The 8,411-nt window shown below is 33.3% G+C and overlaps 1 long non-coding RNA gene across 1 annotated transcript in view; it reads left to right on the top strand.

Annotated features, from left to right (window-relative positions):
- The first annotated feature begins 214 nt into the window (after nucleotides 1-214).
- The window catches only part of LOC111083471, a 9,663-nt gene continuing 1,466 nt past the window's right edge, over nucleotides 215-8,411 (top strand). Inside the window, exons 1-2 of the long non-coding RNA XR_002609052.1 lie at nucleotides 215-441; nucleotides 2,230-2,275. This is a non-coding gene — a long non-coding RNA (uncharacterized LOC111083471). The remainder of the gene's footprint in view (nucleotides 442-2,229; nucleotides 2,276-8,411) is intronic.

Here is an 8,411-nt window from a genome sequence, read left to right on the forward strand (position 1 = left end):
TAGTTATGTATATAAATTAGGTTACGTATATTTACAGCCTTATTTAATGTTTATAGTTATTTCGCAAGTAAAGTAGTTTTCAGTACTGTTTCACTGCTTCAAGTTCTGTTTTCGGATTATTTTGTTTCTCCACGTTTAAGTCTGCGTGAACAGCCACAGGTAACGCGCATGAGCAGTTATTTTAGTCCATCAATAACTCGTAGTCTATCGTTGAGCGTGCTCTGGGAGCTCCTTTTTCATTTTTCTCTTTTATTTCTGACTGCAGAACAACAATTTTAACGAAGATATATTATTTTTATAACGTACGTACGGCAAGTTTGTTTATTCTTAAGCACCAAGCTACACAATAGGCTATCTGTTCTGGGCGCGCTTCGAGTACCGAAACACGGGTTTTAGCGGCACGAACCCTCAGACTTATCGCTGAATCAATGGGGACATACGGTAAAACCTTTAGTAATATATACATATTTCTCCAAAAGTACCTATACATTGTAGGATGGGTGTATTTGTGTACCAGAGTGTTGTGTACCCTACTAATGGCTGGAGACGGCTTGAATGGGTAATGAAGAAAAACTTTAATATAACAGTTTAATATATAAGTTTTTCTTCATTACCCATTCAAGCCGTCTCCAGCCATTATTAGTCTCAAAGTGGGTTCCTCGTCATCGAACCTACCCTACTGTTGAGTGTAATTTTCCCTAGTTACGTACATTCAGTAGCATATACATCAGTCTGTATGATACCTGAGTCAGTGACATTTGAACCCTTTTAACCTTCGTAAGTTTAAATTAAGCCTTCCTGTCTATTTGAGCCGTTTTAAACATTGTTAGTTAAAATGACACTTGAATTATTTTAGACACTGTGAACTGAAATCTCGCCGACTATTTGAGTCGTTTTTGTCGTTCACAACTCACACATTTTCTAGCTTTGACATGCTGGTGGGTTTTGATACGTTTTTAGTTATATTTCAGAGTTGCTATGTCACCAGGTAATAGTAATCATTTAACCTCCCGCTGTGATTTCTTATTGATACTGTACTGTATCTTTGATAATCGTGGAGTCCAGTTCACAGAGATAAACTTGTTTTGATGTACTTTCTTTTTATGGTATCGGACTTGTAATTTCAATGTCTAGCAAACTTTCTGTTTCCATGAGATCGCTGTATTAGAAAGTGGAGTTTGTAAGTTGGAGACCTAGTTTCAAATGACATACGATAGGTAAGCTTAACAGACTGTGTAACAGTACATGATTTTACATTTACAGACTGTGTAACAGTGCATGATTTCATCTTCATGGACTGTGTGAGAATGCATGATTTTACATTTACAGACTGTGTAACAGTGCATGATTTTACATTTACAGACTGTGTAACAGTGCATGATTTCATTTTCATGGACTGTGTGAGAATGCATGATTTTACATTTACAGACTGTGTAACAGTGCATGATTTTATTTACAGACTGTGTGACAGTGCATGATTTTACCATAACAGACTGTGTAAGAATGCATTATTATATCTTTACAGATTGTGTAACAGTGCATGATTTTAATTTACAGACTGTGTAACAGTGCATGATTTTATCTTTATAGACTGTGTGAGAATACATGATTTTACATTTAGAGACTGTGTGAGAATACATGATTTTACATTTACAGACTGCATGATTTTACCATAACAGACTGTGTAAGAATGCATGATTTTACATTTACAGACTGTGTAACAGTGCATGATTTTAACTTTATAGACTGTGAGAGAATGCATGATTTTACCTTTACAGACTATGTAACAGTGCATGATTTTACCTTTACAGGCTGTGTAAGAAATGCATGATTATATCTTTACAGACTGTGTAACAGTGCATGATTTTAATTTACAGACTGTGTAACAGTGCATGATTTTACCTTAACAGACTGTGTGGGAATGCATGATTTTACATTTACAGTCTGTGGAGAATACATGATTTTACATTTACAGAGTGCATGATTTTACCATAACAGACTGTGTAAGAATGCATGATTTTACATTTACAGACTGTGTAACAGTGCATGATTTTACCTTCACAGACTGTGTAACAGAGCAAGATTTTACCTTTACACACTGCGTAAGAATTCATGATTTCATGTTTACAGAGATAAACTTGTTTTGATGTACTTTCTTTTTATGGTATCGAACTTGTAATTTCAATGTCTACCAAACTTTCTGTTTCCACGAGATCGTTGTATTTGAAGGTGGAGTTTGTAAGTTGGAGACCTAGTTTCAAGTGACATACGATAGGTAAGCTTAACGCCAAATTCAAGCTCAATTTCTTTTCTTTAGAAAACCTTAAAGACAAAAGCTATATGTTGTTGACATCATAAAGTTCAGAACCCAGTAAGATTTAAGTGTAAAACCGATTTATTAATAATTTCTAAAATACGAGCTACAAATCAGTGATACCGTCAAGGAAAAATTCTAAATTTCTCATCTAAACTTTCAGCAATTATGATTTATATTTTTTACCTGTCCATATAGACTATATTGGTGTAAACTATATTTTTAATGTTTTAATTTAGATGTTAATGACTCACGTTAAGATCAAAGAGTTTAACATGATAGGTGTATAATGGCTAGAAATATGACATCGGAGTTGCTAGTAATTTCCGAGGGTAAATTATATATACGAGGATCAGCGAAGTATCGGTAAGTTAGTTAAGAAAATAATTAATAAGACATTATATTTGTTTCTAGCAGGTCGATTGAATCAGTGTGTGTGGTACAAGTAAGTTTATTCTTTACGTTAGTGTAGTGCAGTTAGCGTCATTTGTAAATGTGCCCTACAAGTTCCACAGTATGCAAACTTGTACGAAACGTTAAAGGAGGAAATAAAATATTTTTTTATCATCCTGTGGACTGGACAGCGAATTATTTCCAACAGATAATTGAAAATAACCCACCTAGCGGAAGTGCAACACTATAACAATTTGAATTAGTTTTTACTTAAGGAATTATTTTAGCATTCATTGTTCATAATGTATTGTTTATCTGTTCAAATAGAATACATATTATTTCATTTTAAAATTTTAGCGAGTGTCGCTCACAATGTATTGTTTATCTATTGGGATAGAGTACATTGTTTAGATTTACGTAAGGACTTATTTAAGCAAGTGTTATTTGTAATGTATTATTAGTCCAGATAGAATATATTTACTCTCATTTAAGGACATGATGAACAACAAAATTATTATTTCTTTGGTCTACACGTATAGGTAATAATAACACAATATTTACAATAAATACTCGTGTAATCTTAAGGTAGCCAAATGCCTCGTCATCTAATTTGTGATGCGCATGAATGGATTAACGAGATTCCCACTGTCCCTATCTACTGTCTAGCGAAACCACAGCCAAGGGAACAGGCTTGGAGAAATAAGCACCAATCAACTGCAAGCAGAAACATCGCAAAATGTATTTTATTTAGGTTAAGTGGATGAGAATGATATATGTATTTATTTGTGCACTGGCCTTAAATGCTCTGTTGAAATAGATGGCAAATTCATGATCATTAAAATTATAGGCAATGCTAAAAAAAATCAAAACATGGAAAAGGCGCTTACAAGTAACGAAATGAATGAACACTATTAATAGCACGTAATCATGCACGAAATTTCATGTTTTTTATTTAAACTTTCCTGTGAAACTTTGATATCTCTATACTAATAATCTATGTATTTCAATTAGGAAAAACAGGGGTGAGACATGGTTGTTCTTGCTCCGGGGTCCAGGGCACCGGTTGGCCCTGTGGTAGAGCTCTGTATTTCGAAGATTGCGAGCCGGGTTCGAATCCGTGCGATGCCACAAAATATTTCCAATCACTTTGAGTGGATATAAGTGGGAAGATAACTCTATTTGGTTGCCTGCTCTCTGTCCAATAGTTCAAAATTAGAAACAGCGGCAGATAGACTTTGTAGCTTTGCCATAAATACAAATACAACTCTCCTCCTCGGTTTATCATTGTCAGTCAATTATTAGAAAAATTGGAACTGACACAAAGTTGGGAGATAAAAGGGATAAAATAAGATCACTGTAAAAAACACAACGTTCAAATGGAAACACATTTTTCGCATCTATTACAAATTGGCGTTTTTATATTCTATTCTTAAAGTAACATTGTGCTTGTTGAACGAATTTTCTGTTGTTTTATGATAATGTTTTGTAGATTCAATTTTATGCTGACAATGGAAAGCTGCACTGCTTGTAACAAGCCTAATCATCATTACCTTCTGATCAAAGCAAGCTAATTGCGTAACTTAATATAGCTAATTTGATATAATGGAGTAATTTCATAAAAACGAAACTCATAATAATTATCTTTTGTTCTTACTTTTATTTAATTACGTAATGCAGACTGGTATATAATGTACACAGTAATGAATAAATGAAACGGCTAAGAATCTTTCAAAGTTTTTGTTTGCTCATCGGCTTTAGGCCTGTATCAAGAGGATACATCGTTATATTTTAAGAATTAACCCCGAAACAAGAGTGTATCTTGGATGTGATCATTCCTATTAATTACATAGCCCGTGGTACATAGATAAACAATATAATACAAACAATCATACTTCTCATAAGACATTAGTATTAAGGTTAATACATTTCTAAACACTTAGGAATCGTCAAGAATTAGAATAGTTTATAATAATAGTATTCCAACCACATCATATTCACCATAACCATTGCCGACGACACATTTCGCTCAGTCCTGAGTTCTTCAGGTGGTCTGGAATACAACAAACACAGTAGTGTTCGGAACACTATTTATAGAAGCCAAATGATACATAAAAGATATAATAGGCCTGATACTAATGTCTTAGGACAAGTATAATTGTAATCATTCTTCGCCAGCTTGGAAAAGACGTACACAGAAGAACAATATAATACAAACCTCCGTTATGTTTGCTCATTATTGTAGAACAAAAGAAAATTTTTTTCAATAGTAAAGGTAAAGCTTAAACTGGAAACTTTGATAAAATTAGACAAACTTATTATCTACAAGAAATTTGAATAAGAGAGGAACCATCCGTTATATTTTTTCATTATTGGTATATATTTTTCTATAAGATATTATTTCTTGATTTTCCGATCCAAGAAATCTTTGGATAGTGTGAGAATTTTAAACATTATTGGACAATCCGGTTTTTCGTATACCAAGCTAAAATGTTCAGCTGCCGTTTAGGCCTAGCCTGATCTGGTAATTAGAACATTTGATTCGCAATCTTTGGGTAGCGAGTTCGAATCCCGTTAATGAACATATACGCCCTTTCTGCTGTAAGGCGTTATAATGGGACGATGAATCAAGAATAGTCCAAGTAGTTTATTACTTCAAAATTAGGGACAGCTAGACATCAAGTACTTGTGTGCTAAATTCAATAAACAAACAGTTACTATATCTGTTTCCATCTCTCCTTCTTTATGTCCCAAATATGGTCATTGATCTTCGTGGAAGGGTTTCCCACCTTCTCCAATAATGATTACCATTCTAATTGGTATAAAATAGTCTTTGTTAAACGCTTTCCTGTCATATTTGAAGAGTTAACAAAACATTACATATTTGCTGTGTGTATTGGGCATGAAACCAGATCTAGTATCAGCCTGGTTTAAAGTTATGCTTGGTTTCTGTATGATTCTAATTGGGAGACCGTTGAAACTTAGTTAGTTTCTGATATTTGGTATCATCTATGTAATTGAGGAATTCTTTGTCCTGTGGTTTTGGTTTTCCTGTTTTTAGATAAATTATTCTACAGAACGCTTACCAGATATAATATATACAGATATATGCATAATGCTCATTTTCAACAATTGCAAGAGAAACCAAAGATGCCGTGATGAAACATGCTCAGCAAATAAGAAGAAAAATCTGTTCAAATATATCTTATTCTATCCAACTTGCCTTAAAGAGATCCTCCTTAACCATATAATCTACCTGTGTCTGAATTCAAATGTACCTTGACTGTTCCCTTCCAGCTTGCCCTAAAGAGATCATTTTTTTCTTTCCTTTGAAAAAAATGTATCCGAAACTTAGAAAGCCATTTTCGTTTCAATAAACACAGTTTTTTTCATGATGAGTTAAAACGTGCTTCTTTAAGCCTTAATATGTTATTTATAAAGCAGCCGTCAAGTTTTGAAAGTTTTGGAAACGGACGGGTGTGTTCGCATAGTTGAACGTCGAGATAAACTGTATAAGTCGACGTAAAACACAAAATAATATTTTAAGTCTGTAGAATAAGAGGAAACGTTTTGTTTTACACGATATTTCAACATCCATTATAAACGGATGCCATTATCAACCTCTCTAGATGCAAAGCTATTATTTTGAGAACGATTGGCTTCAATGATGTTTCGTGAAGTAGAACAAAGACTCGGAGACGACAATTAATAAGTGAATGAATAAATATATAATAATCCAAATCCGAGATGTCTATTATGAAACTTTAAGTTAAGAAAAAAAAATTTGACCGTCCTTGTCATTTTTCACTAACTCATAACAAACCAGCAATCGACAAATTTATCTTTTTTTTTAAGTTAAAATCTCATAACAGAAATCTAGGGTTTGGTTTTCTTACTAGCTTCCCTCATTTTTGTATAATGCTGATTTGATTGCCCATATGTACTGGTATGGCCAGGTGGTTCGGATGCTCGACTCGCAATCTGCGGGTCGCGGATTCGAATCCCCGTCCGACCCTTTCAGCTGTAGGGACATTATAATGTGACGGTCATTCCCACTGTTGGTTGGTGAGAGAGCGTAGTCCAAGAGTTGGCGGTGGGTGGTGATGACTAACTGCGTTTCCCTGCTGTTAAATTAGGCTAGCGCAGCTTGTGTAGCTTTGCGCGAAATTCAAACCAATTGATCGCTTATATACAACTGGTGTAATTTATAGTATTAGAACTATATGCTTACGTATATATACATATACATATGCCTGATTACATATCTACTACATTATTATTTGGCTTATTTTCTAACAGTTAAATAGGCTTATTAATTGTAAAACTATAGACAGCACATCTTTGCTATTGTTGTTGCTATGCGATTGGTATTTCGAACTGTTACTGAACCAACGTCCTCTACTTCTCAAAGGCTCAGGTAATTTAAATAAAAGTTTATGTAAGAATGGGAAAACTAAAATAACGTGTAGATTTTCCAGTATAAAAATACCCAGTTTGTGTTTGTCTTGAAAATTCGCGCGCACCTTACTATCTAAATGCGCATGCACGCTCACTTCATTTCAACGGATGTAAACAAAAGGCGGATGTAAATATACTATAGTAGAGATTTTGTAAAACAACGTATTAAAAACTTATCAGTTATTAAAAAGGTCTAACGTTAGGTCGTTGAGTAGCATTATAAGTTTATTTATTGAAAATATTATATGCGGTAAGGTTAAACTAAAACAAAAAAAAACGAACAGTTACAATGTTAATTTATATCTTTATTGAATATAGGCCGTACTTAATAAAGGCTTAATGTTAGGCCAAAGACAAGAGGACTTATAGATTTCGGTAACTGCGATTATAATTATTTTGTATTATTCTAGAAATCCTGTATTTAAAGAAGTACTGTTGCAATAAAGATACTAATTTGACTGCAAATGTTTTGCAGGTCTCTGTTAGTCATTTAATATCTGGATTATGAACTTAAAGACATATTTCTTATTTCAGTCTGTTTTGAGCAAAACGATGTTTTAAGCTAAAAGCTTGAACAGACATTTCTAAATTCAAATTTATGAATGAAGTTTGGTAAAACTATCAAAGAAAGAAGTGATTTGTTTCTGGTTATATTAAACTACTAAGCTTGAGAGTAGTATAAGTTTTAATTCTAAAATAACAAATTACATGTTTTGATTAAATGTTACGGTTTAAACATAGAAAGCTGAGAAAACAATGGAAACCAGTAGGCCTAACACTTTCATTAGAGATCACGTAGACAAAATATTATTATCATCATTATTATTTTACACACTCTTCATAAACTGTACCTCTCGATATTTTTCTAATTTGAGATCCTTTAGAAAATTCCTCCTGCGTATATAAACATCGTTTCAGTTGACATTTTGTCTCATCATTCAGCCCAGCTAATGAGTTCTAGTATTGTATGAAAGGCCTCATGGGTAGTGAAGGATAAAGGATAGATATATTTTTACTTACCTTCGGTTTGAAATTAGAGATGGATAAATTGAGATGAGTGAAAACAAATCTGCTATTTAAATAATTCTTTCAAAAATGTTAGGCGTATTGCTTACAACTTTTGTTATTATTAATATTATTATTTTGTACGAACGTCTGGTAAAAACACAATACTGTTACGTCTCCGTTTGTTAATTGATTTTTCGTAACTTCGTTCCGACGAAACTTAAACGACACAAGTTCTTTCTTA

Source organism: Limulus polyphemus, unplaced genomic scaffold, assembly GCF_000517525.1.
Source record: "Limulus polyphemus unplaced genomic scaffold, Limulus_polyphemus-2.1.2 Scaffold9683, whole genome shotgun sequence".
NCBI classification, from domain to species: domain Eukaryota; kingdom Metazoa; phylum Arthropoda; class Merostomata; order Xiphosura; family Limulidae; genus Limulus; species Limulus polyphemus.